The sequence below is a fragment of the Malaclemys terrapin genome, chromosome 8 (assembly GCF_027887155.1).
Source record: "Malaclemys terrapin pileata isolate rMalTer1 chromosome 8, rMalTer1.hap1, whole genome shotgun sequence".
NCBI classification, from domain to species: domain Eukaryota; kingdom Metazoa; phylum Chordata; order Testudines; family Emydidae; genus Malaclemys; species Malaclemys terrapin.
The window spans coordinates 34640215-34666305 of record NC_071512.1 but is presented as its reverse complement, the minus strand read 5'-3'; the positions used below and the strand labels follow the sequence as shown (position 1 = coordinate 34666305).

General features: G+C 43.8%; 1 protein-coding gene across 1 annotated transcript in view; it reads left to right on the top strand.

Annotated features, from left to right (window-relative positions):
- SIL1 (SIL1 nucleotide exchange factor) overlaps positions 1-26091 on the top strand; it is a 233021-nt gene that overhangs the window by 195559 nt on the left and 11371 nt on the right. The gene's annotated exons all lie outside the window — the stretch shown is intronic.

Here is a 26091-nt window from a genome sequence, read left to right as displayed (position 1 = left end):
AAGCATCCTTTTTTTCTTTTGGGGGAAAAAAAAATGCTTCTGCTAACTCTCTCCTAGCCAAACTACAGGATAGGATTATTGCTTGGCCCATATGTACTTCTGTTTGTATGTCCAAAAATTGGGGCAAAAATGGTCATACCATGCACTTGTTTTAAAAACAGTTTTGTGGGTTTTTGTTTTAGCTCCATTTCCACTACCTGATAACTTTCTGCAATGTTCTCTATTGGGACTGAAATTTTCCTTGCTTGGTCTCTCCAGGATATTTATTTGCTTTTTAATTGAGCAAAATACTATATTTTAGTTATGAGGAAAGAAAACAAATACACTTTTCCAGTTTAAAAAGATTTTCACCATGTTCTTTTAAATACAAGGAGAGCAGAAACAGCCAACGTTTTAAACTCAAAGCTTGCACTGGATGTAGTTCTCTTTGAGCAGTAGTGTCTTTGGGTAGTTTTAAAATAATTGCCATTGATTGAAACAAATACTTAACTATTTGAAAATTGTGTGCTAGGCATGGTCAATAGAATATTTGCTTATGAGACAGCCTTCCTCTAAAATTTGTAGTTGCGATATGGCACATCCGTAAACAAAATCAGAGGTAAATGATAGAACAGTTTGTTTGATGCAATGTAGCAGCTTTCTCAGTTACAAGTGGAATGCAAAGAGAGTTAAGAAACAGATGGCAGGGTTAAAATAGGACATTGCATTTTGAAGACATTGCTGGAAAAGTGAAAAGTGGCGTGCGTATTCTCATGCCATGTTGTGTTTGTCACAAAACAGCCAAACAGTCTCTGTGAATTGTTTTTGGCTTTCCAGAGAGACTCAAGCAGAGATTTCATTTTATTAGCACTGTATTAAAAAGACAAAGTCAAACAAGCAAGCAAACAAATGGATAGAATGACAAGTAAAGAGGTCTTAGCCCTAGGCTACCTTTTAACATCTCTCAAGAGCATTAGTCTTGCCTTAATCCTCTATGTAGTCATTCAATATCATTGAAGAGTATTAGGCAAAGTACTAGAATTCAAGCACTCTACACTAAAGCTTAAGTCCTCTTGCAGTACATTCAAATAACCATCTTTTTACAATGCTTTAGGTATTATGGTGACTAATTTTGAAAGTAAATAAATATATCCAAACCAGAATGGGCGTATTCTTGGGTGGCGTGGTTGTACTTTATACCACACTGTTGGCTGCAAAACCTGCTTAACTACCTCAGAGAGGCAGTACAAGAGGGATTCTGGAGTGGCACAGAGCCCCTCACACACACACACCTTGTAGCTGGGAAAAGGGAATGCGATTAGAGAAAAGAGGGTATGGTCCTGACACCCCTGCCTCATGATGATCCTAACCTATGTTTTCAGGCCCTTGTTGCCATTACAGGCCAGTTTAAGTTAGAGCAATCTTCAGGTTGCTTTAGCACAGTGCAGGGAGGATTGGGGCATGCACAGAGCAGCACCAGGATCAGGAGAGTGCCAGGAAGAAAGCTGACTTTGAACACTTGTGCTCAGTGTTTGCAAATTCTCCATGCAAAAAGATTAGCCTCAGACTGAGCTGAGGCCTGGCATGACCCTGTAGAGCAAAGGTGGGCAAAATACGGCCAGCGGGCCATATCCGACTCGCGGGACCCTCCTGCTTGACTTCTGGGCTCCTGGCCTGGTAGGCTCGTCCCTGGCCCCTCCCCTGCTGTAACCCCTCCCTGCAGCCTCAGTTCGCTCCGCTGCAATGCTGGGGCTGCGAGCTTCTGGGGCAGCGCATCTGCAGAGCCTGGCCTGACCCGGTGCTCTGTGCTGCGCGGTGGCGATGGCATGGCTGGCTCCAGCTAGGCGGCGCGGATGTAGCGCCACCAGTGCTCCAGGCAGTGCAGTAAGGGGGCAGGGAGCGGGGGGGGGGGGGTTGGATAGAGGGCAGGGGAGTTTGGGGGAATAGGCAGGGGGGCCATCAGGGACGAGAGGTTGGATGGGACAGGAGTCCTGGAGGGGGGGGGGGGTTGATGGGAGGGGGACTGGGCCCCCACCTCCTCCCCTAACTGGCCCTCCATACAATTTCTGAAACCCGATGCAGCCCTAAGGCCAAAAAGTTTGCCTGCCCTTGCTGTAGAGGTTCCTGTTGCTGGCATGCTGAACACACAGTGTATTTATTAAGAATGAGCTGTACAGCAAGAGAGTAAGAGCATGAGTACAGGGGGAAACATTTAGGGTACATCTACATTGCAGTAAGACCTGTGGCACAGCTGCGATTGGCCTGGTCAGCTGGCTCCAGCCCATGGGGGCTTGGGCTGTGGGGCTAAAAAATTGTAGTGTAGACATTTGGGCTCGGGCTGAAGCCTGGGCTCTGGGATCCTCCCCTCTTGCAAGATCTGCGCCTGAATGTCTACACTGGAATTTCATAGCCCCACCACCCGAGCCTGAGTCAGTTAACCCAGACCAGTCACGGGTCTTTTATTGCAGTGTAGACATACCCATAGATGCTCAGCGAGGCCCTCCTAGGCATGAGTGAGAGAGGGGAGATTGGTCTGAGTACAGGTAGGGAACCAAGAATTCCTGATTTCTGCTCCTGGTTCTGAAACTGACTCTTTTCTGGTGAGGGGTAAGGTCCATAATCTTTCTGCTTTCAGTTTTTCCATCCGTGAAATGGGAATAATACTTATTTGCCTAATTATCTCACCGGTGTTTTGTGAGAATTAGTTATTTATAGCAGGGATAGTTCCCTTCTTGCACCCTATGGGGTATAAGACACCCCAAAAGAGGTGGGGAGGAGGTGGCCAGGTGCCACAGGGGAATGGCTGCAGGAATGCACCCTCCGTGTGCTGATGGGCTCTGCACTACACCCATCATGACACTGTGCCATAAAGGGACAACAGAGTCTTGTATTATTATTACTGTTGTTGGGGTCACCATTTTGGACAGAGGCCAACAAAATTATTAGGGCTTTTGCTCAAACCTCACCTGAACAAATGAATTCTGCCTTTGTGCAATGTACAGATAGGCTTGTATTTTCATAATACATATATCTGATGAAGCAAATGTGATCTTTAGGCAGGGAGATGATTTGATCTATGGCAGAATAACCACCTTTTTGAAACGCATATTGAACATTTGATAAGCATGGCACATACAGTCTTAAGGTTGATTTACAGCTTTACATAAAGCACCGTTTTTGGTGATTTGTTTGTGAAGGGAGTTTATGCCCTTCTGCACGGACCAGGGAGTGCTTGTTCATATCTTTCTAGCAAGAACTGCATTTAATCACTGTTGTGCTAGAAAAGAGCTAACACAGTTTCTGTGATCATTGTAGATGGGGTGTTAGTCATCTAGTCCATTCTCTTAAATCATAGCAGGTTGGCAAAACACTCCAGAAAAGACTGTAGGGAACGATCTCTCACTGTCGGGAACAGATAAGTTGATCTAACATTTACAGTAGTATTTCTTATCATTCCTTCCGCATGCTGCCCCTCTCTCTGTATTCACCTGACAGTACAATGCCTATAGATCCTGAGAATCCAAAGAATCTTTGTTTTTAATCATCACAGCAAGGAGCAACAAACTAAAAATGCAGATATACATTAGAGGCCTCATTTTCAAAGGTGCTGGGCAGCACCCACCCACTCCCACTGAAGTTAATGGAAGCTGCAAGTGCTCACATCTTTGAAAATCAGTCCATCTGGTATATGAGTATATAGGCTCTTCCTAAGCATTAGCATTTGATTAGCACACAGAGGATATACACAACTCACTACACATGCAAAACCTAGAGACAAAATACGGAAGACTCTTGGTATATTAACGGAAGTTGGAGTCTTTGCCAAGAGGTTGGATTTCCGGTCTTTGTTTGGTTTATGACACCACCATAATATTTTTTTTTCCATTATAATAATATTTTTTTTTGTCTGCAGACATAAATGCAGTCTGACAGTTTGCTGTTCGCATGCAGTTAGCAGGACAGTCTGGCATGGTTGGTTTTATACACCACCTAAGATTTTATTGCCCAGATCTGGTGGTAACATTTTAATCTGCTTTGGGTTTGGGTGGGAGGGAACGCCTTTTGCTGTTTAGCTACAACTCTTTCTTGCCACAGGCATTGTTTGCCTCTTTATATCAGACCTAAATTAGTGGTGTATTGGCTCTATTGTCCACTCATTTGTTAGTCGGATGTTGGATGCCAGCTGTAGGGTCTTCCTGGGGCTTCTGGCAGGTGTCTTTCTATGACAGATTCATTGTTCCATATTTTTATTTAATTACTTATTTTACAGCTCTTAGTATAAATCTAATTATCCATCTGTCATTCTTTCTCATCCTGTAATACTAGCCAGCTTGACTTTGCCCTCTTGAATATACACTAACTGCATTTTTCTCTCAAAGGGCTGCAAGCCATCAAACAGACGAACCATGGAAGGTGGCTCTGCTTTGCTGTCATGGAATTAGTCATGATTCTAGAGCCCTGAGTGATTACCAGGGATGCTGCCCTACTAGCATCTCTGGTGGAGGAAATGTCACTCTGCTCTTGTTTGGTTGCTGTATTTGGATATTTTGCTATTAAAAATTAAGAACTGGCATGACCCAAACTCCAGATATGAACACTGAACTTAGGGAAGGTTTGTCCTATCACACAGGAGTAAGTTCCTCTGCAGTGAACTACATTAGGGATACTGACTCTACAGCAAGCTGGCGTTTCTGTTGGATAGGTCAGCTTCTTGCATACCAGGCTCTGAAAGTGGAAAAGGGTTCTGGCTGCATTTAATCCAAGGTCCTGGCACCATTGCGATAGCATGTTCTCTCTCCCTCCCCTCCCCCCCGACAATGCAGCATTCTACCCTACAGTTTCCCCTCTCCCTGTACTTTCTAGTGCTTTTACCAGTTTACTTATAAATGTCTCAAGTGATGGAGATTCTCCTACTTGCTTTAGAACAGTGGTTCTCAACCTTTCCAGGTAACCATTCCCCTTTCAGGAGTCTTTGTCTTGCATAACCCTCAAGTTTCACCTTACTTAAAAACTACTTGCTTACAAAATCAGGCATAAAAATACAGAAGTGTCACAGCTCACTATTACTGAAAAATTGCTGACTTAATCATTTTTACCATATAATTATAAAATAAATCAATTGGAAGATGAATATTGTACTTACATGTCAACATATAGTATATAGAGCAGTATAGATAAGTCGTATGAAATTTTAATTTGTACTGACTTAACAAGTGCTTTTTCTGTAGCCTGTTATAAAACTAGGCAAATATCTACATGAGTTCATGTACCCGCTGGAAGACCTCTGTATACCCCCAGGGGTATGCGTATCCCTGGCTAACAATCACTGCTTTAGAAGACTGTTCCACTGTCAAAGGGCCAAATGATGCCCTGGGTCACGCACAGGTAATTCCCAGTCAAATCAGGGGGAGGTGGGGATATATATATCTGGGGGTAGGATTTGTCCCAACAGATGTCAATGTCAGGATATTTTTGTGGTTTTGAGCAGCCCAGAACATTGGGGATATATACAGTAACTCCTCACTTAACGATGTAGTTCTGTTCCTGAAAAATGCAACTTTAAGTGAAATGATGTTAAACAAATCCAATTTTCCCATAAGATTTAATGTAAATGTGGGGGGTTAGGTTCCAAGGAAATTTTTGGGGGGCAGACAAAAAGCATTATATACTGTACACTACTGTACTGTGGTGGGAAGGTGCCCCGGCTTACCCCTGGGGCTCAGGGCTGGGGGTGCAGGGTCTGGGAAGGAGTTAAGGTGCGGGAGGGCACTCAGGGTGGGGTGCGGGAGGAGGCTCAGGGCTGGGGCAGGCAGGAGGTGCAGAACGCTTACCTGGGGCAGCTCCTGTTTGGTGCAGGGGGTGTGCAGGCGGCACTGCGCAGTGCGGCACCTCCCCCATAGCTGCGATTCTGGGAGTGCCCCCTTCCCCTGACAGACAGGGCCACCCGGAATGCAGGGGCTTTAGGGGCTGCAGGGCCCTGGGCTAAGGGGGCCCCAGAGCCCTGGCCTGCAGCTCTAAAGCCTCTTTTGGAATGTGGCCCTGCGAGCACGGGCTGGAGGACTCAGGAAGAGCAGGGGCAGCCAGCAGCCGGAGAGAAGCGGCACTTTCCCCTTCAAAGCGCCGCTTCTCTCCAGCCGGCTTTGAAGGGGAAAGCGCCACTTCTCTCTGGCTGCGCGGCTGCCCCTGCTCCTCCTGAGTCTTCCGGTCCGTGCTCGCAGGGCCGCATTCCAAAAGGGGCTCTAGAGCTGCAGGCCAGGACCCCGGGGCCCCCTTAGCCCAGGGCCTGCAGACCCGAAAGCCCTTATATTCCGGGTGGCCCTGCCTGCTAGGGGGCGGGGCAGCAGCTTCCCCGCTCCCTCCCTCCCTCCCAGAAAGTCCTAAGCGCCTACGTAGCTGTGCTGATCAAAACAACTGTTTGGCGGTGGGGGAAGTGCTGGGAGGGAAGGAGGAAGGGAGGGGGAGGAGGTGGAGAAGAGGAACTTGTGCAATGGTCCCTTGTAAAGTCAGCCAAACGGCGTTATAAGGGAGCATTGCACAACTTTAAACGAGTATGTTCCTTAATGGAGCAGCGACGTAACTTCGAAACAACGTTAAATAGGAGGACGTTAAGTGAGGAGTTACTGTATATATGCTGTGTAGGGCTGCCCCAAGGACTATCTTGATTTGAGTTGGACACGTTGCAGGACTTGTTGTAACAAGCTGACCTGTCCCTTGTTGGTTTCTCTGACATAGATGTACAACTGATATCAATCCAAGGTTCCTCTACTTTTTGCCAGTCTATCCTCATGCCATTTGTCCATGTATGGTGTGAACTGTGTTAAATTGCCTTCTATATAACATTAGCCCATCAAAAGCACAGTCATTTCCTCTGCTCAAACTTATTCTCCCCAATTCTTTTCTCCTAGCAGCAAATACTCAATAACTTAATTGCTCATTTTAAACCAGACGTACATCTATGTAATCCATTATGTCACATTGAGACGTGCTTCTTCTCTCATAGGAGCATTGCTGCTCCCCTGCTAGTGCTATCAGCTGCATGGCTTGATAGAAAGCAGGAAGGAAGTATTGCATTGATGTGGAGATTTTATCTTTCTTCTAGGGTGTTTTATGTCTCTCCTACATTCTGTCCTTTTGAACATCTAACATCTCTTTTATGCTTCACATCTTTCATATGATATTGTCGTATTTTGTTGCCCATCGTAACCTAGTTTTCCTTTTGTCAGGTTTTTCTACTTTCTTCCTTATTGTATTTTGATCAGCACAGCTACGTAGGGCTCCATTTTATTGGGTGGTTTTTAATCTTCTTAGTTGTAGCTTACAAGGCCTTTGTCTATGATAACTTGGTTTCTGCAAGGTGCTCAGAGAATAGTTTTTTGTAGGCTAATGCTGCAATGCTGACCTTGTGGTGGGCCCTTGGTGTGTGCCCCTCATGTCTCTCCATTTCAGATCTGATTAGCAGGAGTTGGCCATGTTTGTTTTATTTATTTATTTTAAGCAATAGCTCTATTATATTTACCAAGTGCTTTTTTTATTGTGTGTATGAGCTACTTGTTTTTCTTTTTGATACCTTATCTTAAAGTAATTTAAAGCTTCGTAGAATATTTTTAAAGGGGATTTGCTAACTCCTTGTTTTAACTAGGCTTCTGTGGTCATTGTCACATCACAGGATGATACATTCTGGGATCGCACAGAGATGGAATCTGATGGGGGATAATTTTTGCAAGACCTAAATGCGAGGAGGAATGGTCAATTTTTAGTTGTGTTGACTTATCCTGCTTAGTCTCTTCAGTGGGTCACTGAGAACATACTGCTGAGGTAGATATAATTTTCACATTTCCTGTGCAGTTCACCTTGAAAGTCACTGACACTGAATTGATTGTGGGTATTTCCTGATTACTTGGAAGAATGGAAACTTTTCACATTCAAAAGGCAAGAAGGAAAGTTGTTATGGTTGTATATGGAATTGACCTCTGCGTGTTTACTTGCACACTCTTCAATTTGATGGACATAACCTTTACTTGGGTTCCATGTTTGAGATTTGTAGTGTCAGTCTAAATATGGAGCTTAGTTTTTATGCTATGGCTAACGGCACTGCTAAGCAATCATTCATGTTAGTAATATTTCATGCTGTATCTGTGCTTCGTTTGTCCGCCACATAAAAGCATACTCTGTGCATATGTCACTTCTCAGTTGAACTATTTTAACACTTTTCTTAAATCTGCAATCTAAAATTCAGCCACACAAGTATTAACAAACACTCAATCATCCAGCTTCCTGTTTCCAGCCCTTTTCAAAGCACATAGGTTTACAGCTGTTTAAGAATGAAATTACTGAATCCCTTTCAAATGTTCACATTTTAATGATCTGTTTTATCATTATATCTTTATTATTTGTGAGAATAATTTTAGCATTAGTACATTTATATGGCCTATCAGAAATTCACCAAATATGGAAGCCTCTGTTCAAAAGTTCTTGTCAGTTTCATAGGTAGCTCCATTGGTGTGTTGCTTTCAACTTCTTGAGTATTCTAAAAATGTTATGCAAGGATCTTTTCAAATTCCTATTCTGCAGATATGTGATTCTGCACACCACTTAAACTCTCAATAAATTGTAAATATGTTTTAGGGACTCGTATATTGCACAGCCAGACAAACTTAAAGCATAAACCACTTCCCATTTCTGAGAGCAGAGCATCTGTATGTTGTCATTTTCAGTCATAGATCTTTCCACGAACATCACATTTTTCTTGCTGTTTTAAGATGTGCCTCAGTCATAACCATTCCTTATACATAGATTATAGCAAAAGCTAAATAGACTGTACTAAATTTTTTTAGTATGTTTCATGGATTCACAGAATTTGATCACATTTTTGATTTCACATATTGTATCTCTCCTGAAGATAGAAGAGACCTATTAAGTCCTATCTAGTCTAGTGGTTATCAGCCTTTTTACCAGCAGCTCCTGCTTTCATCAAAGCAAATGAGCTTAGGCCCCACCTTCCCATATTCTAGACAGAAGATTCATATAGATCGGGGGTCGGCAACCTTTCAGAAGTGGTGTGCCGAGTCTTCATTTATTCACTCTAATTTAAGGTTTCGCGTGCCAGTAATACATTTTAACATTTTTAGAAGGTCTCTTTCTAGAAGTCAATAATATATAACTAAACTATTGTTGTATATAAAGTAAATAAGGTTTTAAAAATGTTTAAGAAGCTTCATTTAAAATTAAATTAAAATGCAGAGCCCCCCGGACGGGAGGCCAGGACCTGGGCAGTGTGAGTGCCACTGAAAATCAGCTCGCGTGCCGCCTTCGGCACACGTGCCATAGGTTGCCTACCCCTGATATAGATCAACTGTTAATGAAATATGAGGATACTAATGTACATACAGTGATAACAGTCCTTTACCTAATGAATTTGAATGAGAGGGAGCAGCTTGTTTCTATGCCCAGAGCTTATCCAGAGAGGGAAAGAGTGATCCAAACTGAAACAGGAGAGTGATTGTGAATTTTGCCAGGGGATCAGAATGGGGTAACTGGTTGAGGAGGTCAAATGGAGGGTAGGAGTTCCAGGGGAAGAGAATGGGGCATAGGGGTTCAAAAGGGATACGGCTGAGGGGACTGAAGAAAAGAACAAGTTGAGGGGATGTAAGTTCACCATTCTGTTTCTCCAAATTTCATCTCCCTGCCAGTGAGGCCCACATCACTTCTTCTTCTTCCCCGGGGGGCTCTGCCCTGGCTGGACCCCTTTAGGGGATATCGAGAGCACAGGAAGAGAGGCAGTCCCTAGAAGCCATAAGGGGTCACTGCTGGGAACCCTGCAGCCCTGCTGTATGTAGGAGAGAGGGGGTACTTGGTGCTGAGCCAAGCACCCAGGGAATCTCATACAGCATCCCAGGCAGCTGCTGGCACTGTTTTATTTTCCATTGTAAATAAAACAAGACAGAGAAAAGTTTCAGGCCCCAGTCTGAGAGAGCCTGACCTCCTCCACTCTGTGGGCACCAGTGCAGCACAGCATGGCTCTCTGCAGTCTGCCCTGCTGTCCAGCCTAGTTTCACAAGTCTCAAATGATGGAGCTTCTGCCATTTTCTTTGAAAGATTATTCCACAGTCTGAGGGCCAAACTCAGCCCCAGGCACTCACAGATAACTCCTGTTTGGACCACTAGGTCTGAGGGCAGAATTTGCTCCAGTAGAGCTCAGTGTCAGGGAGTTTTCTTGATACTTAGTTTAAACTTCTCTTTTTTAATTCTGTCCCATTGCTCCTAATAAAACCACCTCCTACCACCCTAAACATTTTCTCTCCCTTCCCAGACATGTCTACAGTTTGCATGATCCTCCATCCCCCTTAGCTAATATGCACATACCCTATTGCCTTCAATCTTTCCTCCTAGGGCTGTCCCTCCAACTGTTTAATCCTTTCCCTTGCTTTTGTCTCTGTCTTTCTGGTACTGAGGTGCCCAGAACTGAACACAACATTCTGGGCACACTCTCAGCAGAGCTGTATATATAGACAAGGGCAAGTGCCTCTCTGCTCTTTGCCATACCTCTGAGTATGCATCCCCAAATCCCATCATACCACTGTAGCTTTTTTTCAATTTCATTTGATTTTTTTTTTTTTACTGCCATATTGCTTTGCAAGCTCATATCTAATTTGTGATGAACTCTTGCCTCCGGGATCTCTGTGTTACTCTTTTCCATACTTCCCCTTCCCATTGACTGTGTGTGCTTCTGATGTTTCTTTACCTAAAAGTACCCTAAATTTTGAATTTTAAACTTTGGATCATTCTTGGAATAAAGACATAAAAGTTAACGATGCTGTCAACATCTATTTTTCCCTTTCAAAAAACAAGGATACATATAACCTTAGATTTACAACTAGTACCACTCCTTCTCTTAGTAATAATAATCATGAGTCATCTCTTTCCATAATCAGTGCCACTGATTTCCATGAAACAATTTTGCCAATGAAAATAGCAGAGGAAAAGCAAATGTGGCTGAGTCACTAATTGAATTTGACCCAGGCCAGGAGTGAACCAGAAGTTCACACAAAGGTGCTTGGTGGCATATGTGAAATGAGCTGGTGGGTCTGCAAGTGCATAATAGACAGATGTCCCTGCCAGAAAACCACCACCATCATGACTGTCTTATTGGCAATCTCAGTTGTGATCTGTAGAAACCAAATTATCTTCCCCACCATAGAGGTTAGCCTCTATATAATTGCCCATTGATGGGCAGTATAGGTTAAGCCTGTGCAATAACTGTTGTGTGGATAACTAGAGAGCTTGCTGTTAGTCTAGTATCTTTCATCAGCATTACATTATTTTAATAGAAAGGGGGGGAGGAAAAAAGCCAAAGAAATTGATTCTCACAGTCTGGGATTGGAAATGCATCAGCTCCCAAAATGTGTGGCTCCTATTCTGCATGTGTCCTGTCCCTATTAGATCTGTTTTTCAAATAAGTTGACTAGAAAGTTGGTGTAATATGCCTTGCCCTTGCAGCCCACATAAAGGAAGGATTCAGCAAGGCAGGTTACTTGGGGCACAGTAGGAACTTATTTTATTTCACTTTTACTGTGTGCTACAAATTACAAAAAAGTTATCATATCACTGATCGAAGTGCTTCACCACTTGTTTTTATTACTTCTCCTCCTCTTTCCTTGTGCTGTTGATGTTTGCAGTGTTCTGACAAACATGCCATTCATTCCTTGATTTGTAATAATCTCTAACCTCTTGTGGGAAGTTATAGTTATAACATAGTGAAATCTAAACTGGCAGAAAATGGAATGTTCCCTTCTGCCAGTTCTGTGAGCTGCAATAGTTAGGTTCAGATGTGGGTTTTCTATTTCTTCCTTTTGCTGAAGGGCACAGCCACTCTCTTGCAGTCCCAAAATTAAAAATGTGCAGAGCTTGTAAAATGACACGTTACGATTGTCCCAGGCAAAGTTACAAATCCAGAAGGTTAGAAAGGGACTGCAGTGATAAAATATATATATATATTTTTTTCTTATGGTCAAAATTGTCCATTTAAAAAATGCAGCTGGAAGGTTGGCAGTGCATCAGTCTGGTGGCACACACTGCAGTTGCTATGGAGTCTGATATGAGCTCAGTGCAAGAGATGGGAACATTGAGGAGACTGTGCACTCAGCTCCTGGAGCATGGTGTACCCCCATCTTGCTTTTGCAGAGCCACCTTTCTCTGTCTTTCAGAGGACCACTAGCAGCTCCACAGGATGGAGCTATAATCAGTTGTTCTCGGATGTAGGGAGAGTCACCCCAGTGCTGGACTTGAAAATATTGGTAAAAGACCTAGATTCCCGGAGACTATTGAGTCATGTTTAAGGTCTCACTCCTGATCTTCAAGACCCAGTGTCCTCTGCCCAGAGTGTCTAAAAGAGCCTAAAGCTCCAGGATGAAGACTGTGGTCAAGAACTCTGCTCCTCTTGCACAGTGGAACTTTCTACCATGAGGATAAAGCTTGTCTGTGCAGTAGACAGAGCTTTCTTAGGGGCTGGTTTGAGGCTCTGGAACAAACTCCCACAAGAACTAAGCACCATTGCAAATCTCATCATCAGAACTTCATCACACTTCTTCAGCCTCCCTTCTCTAGTATAAACCTATAGTAGTGTGTACATTTAAAAAAATCTACCAAAATACTCTACTGCGCACACAGATATTCCCCTGGGGACTGCATGAGAGAGAGAATGAACTACGCATGACACATTTTAGTCACACCATTTAATGCACAATTGGAAGGCACTCAGATAATCTGATGATGAGAAGAGAATAGACCATGGGTTGCAAAGTGTGGTCCCAGAGTCAAATGTGGCTGAGTTCTTCAATGCAGCTGCCTTCACCTTTATTGCAATAGTGCAACCCACTGAAATTACAAGTCTCCACATGCAGTGCTCTGTCAAGGCCATTTGAATCAAGATGGAGCATTGCATGTTGGGATCCATAGTTTCTGTGTGCTACACCTCAACCAAACAGGAGTCTGATTAGATCTGTTCCATTTGATGCAAATTAAACCATGGGCCTTAGATCCTGGTAAGGTGCCCATGTAGTCTTTATTTGGGCAAAATATGTGTGCCTGTACTCTAATCCTTAAACTATCACTAATCTTTTATGTCAGCAAGAGATTTCTGATGCTGGCATCCCTCCGTATATTAATAGATTAGTACCTGTTGAATTTCATATCATTGTAAATCAAGATCTGTTTAATCATATTTATGTTGTTGTCCAGCCGACTCATCCCCTTAAGCAGGATCATGCAATTTATCTGTACAGAGATGCTCTGAGTTTTCAGAATTCTCAGATGGACTTTCGGTCATCGAGAGCACTGAAATATCTCTAGCAGAGGCATTTTCACTTAAAAAATAGAAATGTTGAAACACTGAAAGCTGAATTGTACACCTTCAATCTAGTAAAACTTCCTAACCTCTAGAGTTTTTCTTTAGCCATGGTTCAGAGATTTTAATTAGATCTAATTCTCTCGGTGACCAACAAAGCGACAAAAGACATACCAATTTTTCAAGTAGATCCTTTACTGCTGAGTTTTCATTATTTATTTTAGATAGATGTGACAAAAGAACTTCAATATCCCAGACTTATATTTTGGTTGAATGACAGTAACAGGTCTCCAGCATAAGAGATTTCATTCAGTACTGTTACAATCAGAAAAGTGCCTCTACAAATTACTCCATGGGGTTCCATATTTATTGGACTCTCGTGCTCTCTCAGTGACTTTCACAGGAAATTTGCTCAAGTTTACAAGTCAGAAGTGTAATGTTCTAACTACCAGGGTTGCAAACTTTTCCTCGGATCTGAAAATACAGCTAGGTTCTTTTTGCCTTGTTTATCATCACCAGTAATAAAGAATCTCCATTTAGAATTTAGTTGACAAGCGTTGATGATGATGCGCAAGACAGAACAGAATCTGAAATTATGTAGCTGTGTAGTAAATTTCACTGCTGCTTCTGGGAAAGCACTGAGCAGAAACCGAAGAGGCAAGGGCTTAATTCTCCTGTTGGAAACAGGAAAGGGAGGAGAGTCTCTTCTTTTCCTCCTTGTGTAGTTCCTAGCCCATCTTATCACAGCAGTAGAGGACTTAGTCTGTGTCTCTACTACAGCTGTTAGAAGCATTCTTCAGCAGCAGGACATGGTTCTCTAGGCAGTATTTACACTGACCAGTATCTTGTCTTGTATATTTCATGTTGCTGCTATATTAGCAGGAGCAGTGGCACTAGCACAGGTCCCTGCACTCCCTCAGTCACTATGAAAGTTTCCGACTACACCATTGGTGAGTTGGCAATTATATTTTTCACATCGTGGTTAATATACTCTATGGATTTTTTTTTTATTACTTCCCACCATTTTATTAGAAGAAAACCTTCCAAAATATTCTTCACTTTGTAACTGTCTCTGGACTAACTAATAAGTCCAAACATGCTAATCCTAAATATCTAGATCAGGTTTGTAAATATCTGATAAGAGAGGAGTTGCAGGGCATGAAGTTTTGCATGGGCAGATACCACTAGTACCTGGCTCTTTGGCTGGCAGGGACCACACTGTTACCTTTAAATCCAGTGGGATATGTCTTAAAGATTCTTCATCTAAACCCTGGATCCTCCAGAATCTTGAGTTGCATGGCATTGTTCCTTACAGTTCTGCGAGGTCACTTATACCAGATCTACCAATGAGAAGCTTCTGAGGGTGGAGAACGGAAAATGGACAAGCGTTGTGTACTGATGAGCCTATCATTGCCATGTTCTGTGAGCAAGATTCTGTGATCTCTTTTGACCATGAAATATTGTCCTTTTATACCCTCTTTAGTCAGGAAAACCGAAGGATTTGATTCTGTCCCAGGACTGACCCTCTGGTTTAGAGCAGGCAACTAATGACAGGCTACACTTGACAAGTGTTATGTGAGTATGCCCATCTCACCATGGTATTATCCACAATTAAAGTACTTCTGCCTCATATCATTGCAGCCACACAGCACAGCAATGTTTTGAAGTAAGCATTCAGCATTCTGGTCAGACATCCCATGATGCATTTTTCTGCTGCAGTGCTGTACATGTTCTGGTATTTTTTTGTACTGTGCATTGTGTGATACCTGCCAGAATTCTGGGGTTTGGGGTCAAGTTTAGTAATTCCCATATTTCTTCTTGTTTCATCCCATCATCCATTTTTTTTTTTTTTTTTTGTGAGCCAGCTGGTGGCATTTTCAAAGCACTCTCAGGCAGCATGGAGGAAACATTTGCAATTGCTGCATTCCTCACAGTGATGAATATGAACAGCCTGCTGCTAGCATATTTAAAGTTATGCAGTGACTTCAGGACCAAGGCAATAAGGCCACATGAGAAGGAGGCTGAAATCAAGCAATCGCTTCTACTACACTTGGTGGAGTGCCACTTTGGGGCTTGACCAACTAACACTAACAGGTGGGAGCGTTGCAGACCTGGGATGACCAGCAGTGGTGGCAGAATTTCAGGATGTCAAATGCCACTTTCCTAGAACTCTGTGCAGAGCTCATCCTGGAGCTGCAGCGGTGGAACACCCACCCACCTGAGAGCTCCCCTCAGCATGGAGAAGCACATGGCCATCACTATCTGGCATATCACTATTCCCAATTGCTTCCAGTCAATTCCTGAACAGTTTAATGTTGGAAGAGCAGCTGTTAGGCCTGTTATCAGTGCACACCTCTGTAACATCAAGAAAGTGCTCTCCCCTTGGTCATAAGACTAGTCAGTGCACAGGTGGTTATTTAATGTGTTTTGCTTGGTTGGGGTTCCTGAATTGTATTGGAGCCATTAATGCAACCCATGTGCCAGTTCTTTGTCCCCTCCACCAGGTCTCCGAGCTTATCATTAGAAAAGGGTATTTCTCCACTGCAAGGCCTGATTGATCACCATGAAAGAGTCACAAATATTTATGTGGGAGTGGTCTAGAAAGGTCCTTAATGCTAAGATCGTGAGAAAGTGTGGACTGTTTTCTGCAATGGCAAATGGAAATTCTGCTCCCATGTTCTCTGTGGACATTGGTATTGTTTCCATTCCACTACCCATTCTGGGAAACCCAGCTAACTGCTTGCCTTGTTTATGAACCCTTTTTAACTATACCCGGAGTAGTTGCAGAATGACTGGCATGTTCATTTGGAAGACTGAAAGGATGGAGGATCCTGATGATGAGGCTGATGAGAAAATTGTATTCTAGTGATAGTTGCTTGCTGTGGTTTGCACAACCTTTGTGGGAGCAAGGGAGATGAGAGCACAAGACAGAGCCTTGCACATGGATGGGAGCAGGAAATGGGCAGACTTGGTGATTGATTTGAACAGACAGATTAGATTGGAGGCCTCTGTGAAGTGATACAACTACTTTTGCACAGAGTGAGGAATGCATTGTGCTCATGCTTTGAGTCTAAGGGCCACTTATGAAGAATGTATATGCTTTTGTATAAAGCATTTATCAGGATTACTGAATATGTCTTCTGGTGTATGTGTACTAATGTAAGGAATTAACATGCCCACATCAAATATGATTATCACCTTTTATGTAGAGTTTCAGTGCAATTTGTGTAGTTTGTAATACAGTGCTTCTATTACAGTGCCTTTTTAGATGTTGTTGTGTATGTTGTGACAATGATGCTGTCCTTAAAGTACCTTAAAATCTCTTTCTTTTTTGAAATGTAAGCATAGCATGATTTGAGCAATTTACCTCATAATAGCTCATGTTGGCTCAAAGCTGAGGGCATTAATAAAATTGAGTCAGAAATACTAGTTTTTTGCCTTTTCTTTTCTGAGTGCACTGCTACAGTAAGTGCTATTCCTTCAGAGAATCTCCTGGTTAACACACATGGTGTCTCCCTACCATTCCATTCCCCATACAATCCTATTTTAATATATCATTCCAGACATACTGGAATTGGTCCTTTACAGTTCATAGAATCATAGAATATCAAGGTTGGAAGGGACCTCAGGAGGTCATCTAGTCCAACCCCCTGCTCAAAGCAGGGCCAATCCCCAGGCAGATTTTTGCCCCAGATTCCTAAGTGGCCCCCTCAAGGATTGAACTCTCAACCCTGGGTTTAGCAAGCCAATGCTCAAACCACTGAGCTATCCGCCCCCCTGGGGGAGAAGACTAAATGTGTCCAATGAGGATGGGATTCAAACTCATGCATGCAGAGCACAATGGATTAGCAGTCCATCACCTTAATCACTCAGCCACCTCATCTGAGCTGAGTTTGAGCCTCCATGTCTGGTTCAGGTTGATCCTCTAGCTGTGTTGTGTGGTGGTCCTGGACTCTGAGACTATCTGCCTCGGGGTTTACTGGGTTGACAAGATCCTGGTTTTGAGGTTCAGTCAGAGCCCACAAAATGCTGGAGTTGAGTGGTATGATCTCCGACAAATAGACAGTCCAGCTTCTCATGGTACCAGCAGACTGGGCTTGCTCTCCCAGAGATCCTATTGTACTCAGCAGTCTTGTACTCCAGCCAAAGCTCCTTTGCCTTACTGTGGCACTGGAGGGTGTCCCAGTTGTGCCCTATCCTGCATTTGTGGTGATAGCCACCTGTAGTTCTGTGCTAAGGGGCTGCTATTCCAATGGGCCTGATCATGCTCCTCTCCCCAGAGAGCAATAAAGTCCACAATCTCAGTATGGGACCATGGCAAAGCACAAGGCATGGCTGATCAATAATCAGGATTATGCAAACTCCACATGAGATGGAATCCCAAAGACAGCACCTGGTTGCAGGAACTATTTAAATGGAAAGGTGACATCCGGTCAGGATGATCCTGGAGCCATAGAGGGTAGACAGGGAGGACGACCCAAGTAGCCAGCAAAGCAGTACAGGATACTAGTAGGACGGCTTGGTATATGCACAACAATTGTTTCAGGAGGAGGATGTGGCCATACCTACTTTGTTCCAGGGAAACTCATCCCCCATCGCCATAAGCCTGGATCCACAGGGAGTTGAAAAACACAAATTAAATTGCCAGAAGATTCACTACAAATATTTTGTGGATAGAAGGCATTTTAATGCAAAGTAACTCAAGTTAACCCACAACAGATTTCAAATGGAGACGAGCCCTAGACCCCAGAACAGTTTGAGATGTGAGTCAACTTTATTTACAGGATCAACAGCAAATAGTTTCCTTCCAGGCACAAAACAGAAAACAAATGAGGATGGTTAAATGAACGAACACCCACTTACACCATTTAAAGAACTCCATCCCAGGTCACAGCACTGACTGGATTTCACTGGGTACCAAATAAGTCAGCCCCTGGCATTTCTCAAGCTTTAAAAAATATAATTAGCAATCGCTGCAGTCCCCTGGCTTCTTCACAGCCTATTTTTGGCTTGCTCCATAAACTGGAAATCACCACACAGCTAGTACTTAGCTGAATTTTCTTTTTCTGAGCAGTTTGTGCAGCAGAGTGTCAGTTGCTAGACTTTGGTCCTTGAAGGATGGCTGTGTCAAAGTCTACTTACCTCTCTGGCCCAAATGAGTCCTTGGTTGATGGTCTTCTCAGCATTCAGATGGTTATTCCAGAATAGGTCTCTTTTCTTATCTCTTTATTGCCAGACCTCTCTAATGCACAAATGTCCTCTGACCAGATAACTATCCTGGATCTTGATCCAGAGTCTAAAAATGTCATCGATCATACTTCTGAGCTTTCCAAGGACCGTGCTTTGCACATTTGTCATTCAAAGTGACTTTTCCTCTGTCCATCACCTCTCTGTTTAGGATAAATGAGCTACAGACTCTCTTCTGGGTGCTCCATAAGGAGAACTGACCTGTTTCCCGCAAAGTTGGGATTTCATTGTTCTTTCTTGGACCCCATTCAGCCCAGGATGAGTTTTTGCTTCACAAACTGGATGAGAGAACTCTAAGATACTCCCTTGGTGGCCCAGCTGCTGTTCCTAAGCTCCACTACACTTTGTAGCATAGGTGAAAAAGTTCAAATGCCAAGCTAGGTCAAAGAGCCTACCCTGTCTCTGAGTGAGCTGTCACCTGCAGGAGGCTTGTGCCATTCCCAGAAGACATCAGGGTTCATTCTGCTGAATGTGAGGGGCAACACCGTAGAGCATTTCCTAGCATGTTGAGATGGAGAACATTTGTCAAGCAGCTACATGGAGTTCAGCTCACACGCCCTTTCAAACCAATCACTGTTAGATATTGATGCGAGAGAGTGGTGGCTCAGTTTTGGTAGGGCAGCTTTGCAGAACTTGTTCTCATTAATTTAGATGCCAAGGTTAAAGAGTGAAGGAGAGGCAAGCAATTCAGGCATCTCTGCTGTGTTGAATTCACAGAGGTGTCTGAAACACATGTGGAGAAGCTGGACATAGAAAATATGTGACTGCTGAAAAGTTGTGTCTCTGAGATTCTGAGACACACCTCTCTCCAATCAACTGCAGCAGCCAATGTGCTGTTGGGCCCTGCGAGAACTTTACTTTTCAGGAAGACTTCAGCATGCCTCTTGAAACGGTGACAGAGAGGGCTTGCATAAAAGACTGAATGTATCTGTTGATGTATGCATCAAGTGTTTGTCCTGACCCCCAGGAAATAGGCCCTGCTGCAAGCCCTATTGATACACAAATCAAAGGGTATCTAAAACATTTTTTTCTGTGGTTGGCAGAGCCATCCAAACCCTGATGTTCTAGTTCTGGTCCTTGAACTTCTCTCAATCAAACACTGGACTGTTCATCTTTAGGCCAACGATTACCTGTATGTAGTGCAAAGGCCAGATTTAGTGAGGCTTGAGCCGTAGCGTAGGGACTTTACAAACTCACATGACCTGGGTGCTGGCTGGTGAGTCTTGCTCACATGCTCAGGGTTTAACTGATCGCCATATTTGGGGTTGGGAAGGAATTTTCCTCCAGGGCAGATTGGCAGAGGCCCTGGAGGTTTTTCGCCTTCCTCTGCAGCATGGGGCATGGGTCACTTGCTGGAGGATTCTCTGCACCTTCAGGTCTTTAAACTACGATTTGAGGACTTCAATAACTCAGGCATAGGTTAGGGGTTTGTTACAGGAGTGGGTGGGTGAGATTCTGTGGCCTGCGTTGTGCAGGAGGTCAGACTAGATGATCGTAATGGTCCCTTCTGACCTTAAAGTCTATGAGACCTTACAGGCAGTGCTTCACATTTACAGACCAGAGATATGGAAGTCTGCACCTGTGCATCTATAAATGCAGGAACAGAAACATTATGGCTTGTAAATTATGCACCAGCTGGACCAGTGGAAAAGTTTGTGGACCACTGTGTGAACTGGCATTGGGGTGGTTGGCAAAGCCCTGGGACTATGGCAGTTGCTAAACTGGGTTAGACCAGGGGTCCAGCAAGTCCAATGTCATGTCTCTGAGGGGCCAGTACCATATGCTGCAGAGGAAGGTGTAAAGCACGCCACAATGGACAATTGAAGGATAACCTTCACATAGAGCAGGAGTTCTCAAACTGGGGGCTGTGACCCCTCAGAGGGTCGTGAGGTTATTCCACGGCGGGGAGTCACAAGCTGTCAGCCTCCACCCCAAACCCTGATTCACCTCCAGCATTTATAATAGTATTAAATATTTAAAAAGTGTTTTTAATTTACAAACGGGGGTTGCACTCAGAAGCTTGCTATTTTTCCTATGTTCCGGCAGCTCTTGTTTTGTTTATTTGTTTGTTTTTTTGTTCCGCCGGCACCCCCTCCCCCTCCCCCCGCATCCTGATGTTTCATGTCTCTCATCTGGTCACCCTACTTCACAAGTGGAGAACCAGTGTTGACAGGGCCAATACAATCAGGGCGGATGTAGTTCACTCCCAGTAATTGATGAGAAGGTGTCAATTCACGATCCATTGTCTACAGCCAAGCCCTAAGATGCAACCAAATTTGCTCCAATCCCTCAGACAGAGACAAACACCTACACGATCTTTATCAAGCATTCCTAAAACTACAGTACTCGCCCAGAGAAGTGAGGAAACAGATTGACAGAGTGAGACGGGTACCCAGAAGTCACCTACTACAGGACAGGCCCAACAAGGAAAATAACAGAACACCACTGGCCATCACATACAGCCCCCAGCTAAAACCTCTCCAGCACATCATCAACAATCTACAACCTATCCTAGAAAACGATCCCTCACTCTCACAGACCTTGGGAGGCAGGCCAGTCCTCACTTACAGACAACCCCCCAACTTGAAGCAAATACTCACCAGCAACTACACACCACTCCACAGAAACACAAACCCAGGAACCAAACCCTGTAACAAACCTCGTTGCCTATTCTGTCCCCATATCTACTCTAGCGACACCATCAGAGGACCCAACCACATCAGCCACACCATCAGGGACTCATTCACCTGCACATCTACTAATGTGATATATGCCATCATGTGCCAGCAATGCCCCACTGCCATGTACACTTGCCAAACCGGACAGTCTCTACGTAAAAGAATAAATGGACACAAATCAGACATCAGGAATGGTAACATACAAAAGCCAGTAGGAGAACACTTCAATCTTCCTGAACATTCTATAACAAATTTAAAAGTAGCCATACTTGAACAAAAAAACTTCAGAAACAGACTTCAAAGAGAAACTGCAGAACTAAAATTTATTTGCAAATTTAATACCATTAATTTGGGCTTGAATAGGGAGAGGCTGGCTCATTACAGAAGCAACTTTTCCTCTCCTGGAATTGACACCTCCTCATCTATTATTGGGAGTGAACTACATCCACCCGGATTGTATTGGCCCTGTCAACACTGGTTCTCCACTTGTGAGGTAACTCCCTTCTCTTCATGTGTCAGTATAATCATGCCTGCATCTGTAATTTTCACTCCATGCATCTGAAGAAGTGGGGTTTTTTACCCACGAAAGTTTATGCCCAAATAAATCTGTTAGTCTTTAAGGTGCCACCGGACTCCTTGTTGTTTTCGTGGATACAGACACACACGGCTACCCCCTGATATTTGGCAACCCTTTCTTGAATCCTACTAAGCCTTTTGCCTCAGTGATATCTTAAGGCAGTGAGTTCCACAGGTGAATTATACATTGTGTAAGGCCTCTTGCCTCACACGAAACAGCTTAACTGATGTTTATAATGTGCTGTGATATCTTTGGAATGGAGGGATTTGTTATACTTTCCAGTACCATTCCCTCAGGGTTACTTATTCTTTGCCTTTTCTCTGCTTTGACACTGTAGCTTCAGTTTTCATTACCACATCTCAGCCATTATTCAATCCTGGTTGGCCATTCATTTTCCACAACCCCCTGGATGTGGCTGGAACTCTCCTTGTCTTGAAAAATTTGCTGTCTTCAACTCCTCCACCCCCAAAAATCCTCCAAACAGAGGCTTAATTTCCTCGAAAGCTTTGCAAGTGGAGAGTCAGGCTGGAAAGAAAAGCAGCTGGATTTTCTCTCCTTGACACCTTGTATAGTACTGACTGCTGCTTTATTGTGCTTCTGCTGTTCAGTCCACAAAATATGGCTTGTTATTAATAGAGTCTCTCAGTATCTCAGCTATTGAGTGAGGAAAAGAATCAAAGGAAGCCATTAGTAGGTGGCTTTCACAATCTGTTTTTTTCTATATTGAGGTCAACCTGGTAATTAGAATCTGGAATCCGCACATCAGATCTGCCACCTCCGAAACACTGAGTCATTATAACGATAAGAAAAGCAAAACCCAAAGTGATCCTGCTTCTAATCTCCCTGCAGAAATGCTTTCTGATAGATTGCCTCACACCCTGATTGACACAGGAAAGCTTTATGTTTGCTTCATTTTTATGAGCTAATATTAAGCCATCGGTTCAATTCGATGCTTCTCCCTGCCCAAACCCATTTGTCTTTCTGTTTTTATGACCTCCTTTGCCTGTCTCTGTCTTTATCTCTTGTATGTTTCTTGGCACTGGCTGCTCCAGCTTTCTGGTAATTGTAACAACTCTAAATGTTCAACTGTAGCAGAGACATGTGACCTTAGTCTAACTGCAGCACAAATGCTGCTTCAAAGTCAAGAAAGGCTGATGCACTGTATTCTTTCCTCAGAAAGCAAGTGCCCAAGGGGTACTGAGTGCTGAGTGTCGTTTGGGATCAGGCGCAAAGACAGCTAGGCATTTTGGTCCAAATGTGCATATTCATTTCTCACCACCAACCCCACCAAGGAGGAACCCTTCAGCATCTAGACACTTCCATGCTCACCCCCAAAGAAGCACGCTGCAGCACTAACTTAAAACCTCTGTAAAGTATTTTCAGGAGATTGAAAAAGGCTGAGACCACCCCATTACCTCCCCAGTGAGAGCTCAGCACTCAGGGTACAGTCTGACTAGAATTGCTCACAATAAAAGAGAGAGATAACATGTCTTCATGTGCTGTGGTATAAACAGGACTCTGCAACCCACTTTATGCATGTCGGCCTCTTGGGTGTCCAGGGTTTTTTATTAACAGTAATACTCGGAACTTCTCAGACGCTGAAAGTCCCTATCTGCCCAGGCTGGCCAAGCACTTCACAGACATTAAAGAAATCACCCTCCCAGCACCCCTGTGCTAATGGTACTAACCCCATTGGGTAAAATGAGCCACCTACTGGTTAAGGGCTGGATTTGGCCACTCAAGCTGAGCAGTACCAAACCCTGGGAATAGCCCATAATAAGGCTGACAGGAGCTGGCTCCAGGTGACTTTCCCAAGATGGCACAGTGAGTTGGTGACAGAATAGTGAATACAGCCCAGAAATAGTAATTCCCAGCCTCCTGTACTAACCCTGGAGCCTCCCTTCCTTTTTATTGTTATTACTGTGTGTAAATTTTGATCTGCAAATCAGAGCACTTGAAGTGTGTGTCTAAAATATTGCCTGGAAAGCAGCGAGCTTGTATGGTCAGGCCCACTGCTGGCAGGCTGCAGCACACATGCCTACCAGGGGTTTCAGAGAGGCAGTAAAATGTGCCTAGCATCGCGTTTTCCCTGGCCTAGCCAGACCCAGTCTGCCCTGCACTGGATGGTTCATATACCCCATATGTGATGGGCACACTTTATTCAAACCCCCACCCTGTTGTGCAGCATTATCTGGGAAGAGGCCGTAAGGAATGTGTTGCCTTCCTTGATACCCTCTTGTGTCAGTAGCCTTACCTGAAGTGTGCACATGCACCACGAAGTTTGAGAACTCCTGAAGCCAAGGTGTTAGCTGGACCCAAGACCCACAAACTATGGGGCAGTTCAGGTCAAGAACTGGAATTATACAGCTCCAGCCCATTTGTACAGTGGACGGTGGTTGTAGCCATTTATAATCCATAAGGAAAACTGCATAACATGAGACTTTGTGCGTGTGTTAGACCCAAGTCATAATTTATAATTCATGAGCTTTGGGGACAAAGTTCCCTTCTGCAGGTGTGGGGAAAGACGGGTCCTACAGTACAGGCTGGGCAGTGACAGAGAAGTGTTTAAATAAATCAGTGTGTTAATAGAAACTGAGGAACAAGAGAGAGGTGAAAAGTGAGAACTGGAATAAAAGGCCATTAAGAGATAGATAGAATATAAAGTGAAAGGGATTAATGGAGCAATTGGCGTGAACGAAAGGCGAGAAATGGTGATGGGAGAGATCATTGCTAGGTTAACACTTGTGGTAACAAAAAGATATTTACTAATGAGAACCTAGTACACCCAGAAGGAACAGCACAGAATGCCTAGCCATGCCCCTTATGTGTTGTGCTGCCATCACTTCAGGTTATGTCAGTCACATTTCACTTTCTGTTGCACTACTGATTATATTGATCTTTTTGGTGCCAGTCTGTCAGTTACATGGCACTAAAACTGAAACGTTTCTTATGCCTCCAGATGAGGCTAGAATTTGAACACCCCTGAGCGACGTAGTTATACTGATATAGGTCAGTAGTGTAGACCAGACCTTTGGTAGCCAGCAGGGTTAGTTAACTTGCAAAGCCACATTTCCCTCAGCAGGTATGTTTCAGATGCCCCTCTCAACCAGGCCAGTCAGTTTGAAATTGATTGGGAGTTTGGGACACTGACTTCACTTTACAGCCAACCAAGGAGTATGATGGCCTTTACCCCATGTTAAATATGGTATTGTACCATACATGCCTCCCTTTGCCTGCTAAGGGTTATATGAAGGAAAAGATCTAGAGTATCTGTCCTGGACTTAACAATGTGGGCTAACTTTTGACTAGCATGATCGTGCGATAAATAAATACATACCTACACAAAAGAGGAGAGACGCTTCTGTAATGGGATCCACCAGCCGGAATCACCCAATCAGCACAAAGGGAGCTGTGATGTTTCTGGGCAAAGTGCTGATATCCAGCTGTTGGGAGTAGTCCCCACCACCTCACAACCAGCTTTGGCTGCCTCAGCAAGAGGAGGGTATTGAGAGTCAGACTTGGAGGGTTTGGTGGCGATGCAAATAGGCACTCTTCAAATCAGCATGGTGGCTCAGCTGGGTGGTGCCAGGCCTGTGGCAGCGTAGCTTCCATTAGCACAGGGCAGGTAAATGAAGGAGGTGACTCACCGAAATCACAGGTCTGCATTTGTGAACTGCCCTGGTCTAGTAACCGCACCTTCTCTGCTGCAACCTTTTGCCATGCAGGCCACAAGAAGGAGTAACAGAAACTGTAGAGGGAAGATGTCTATTATTCTGCCCCATGCTCAGATGTGTGCTAGTTGGCTAATTAAGTAACACAACTTTAATTAGTTATTAATGAAAGGAAATAACAGAAGCCATGACACCTAAATGAAAATAGATGGTAGTTTATGTAAAAATGTAGTTGCAATTTTCCATATATTGTGTTTTCAAATTGGGATCTCAGATGTTTTCATTGTTGATTCTGCCATACATAGTTTGACTTTGGAAATGTCACTGATTTCAGACCAGGTGCATTGTTCTCCATGTTCAGATTGCATACAGATGGCTACTATATTGTTTCCCTCTCTGGCCCTCCCTCTCATCCTCTAGATAGCCTCAGAAGCTCACGCCCAGGGTCAAGTGGTGATGGCGCTGATGCCAGAGGCACCCTCACAATCTTCTGTCAGGGATGTATTCATTCTGATCAGGAGAAAGAAGCAAAATGTTTTGCAGTGTGATACTAGGATCTCCCAAATCACTCACTGCCTGTGCTAATAGTTCTCTTTG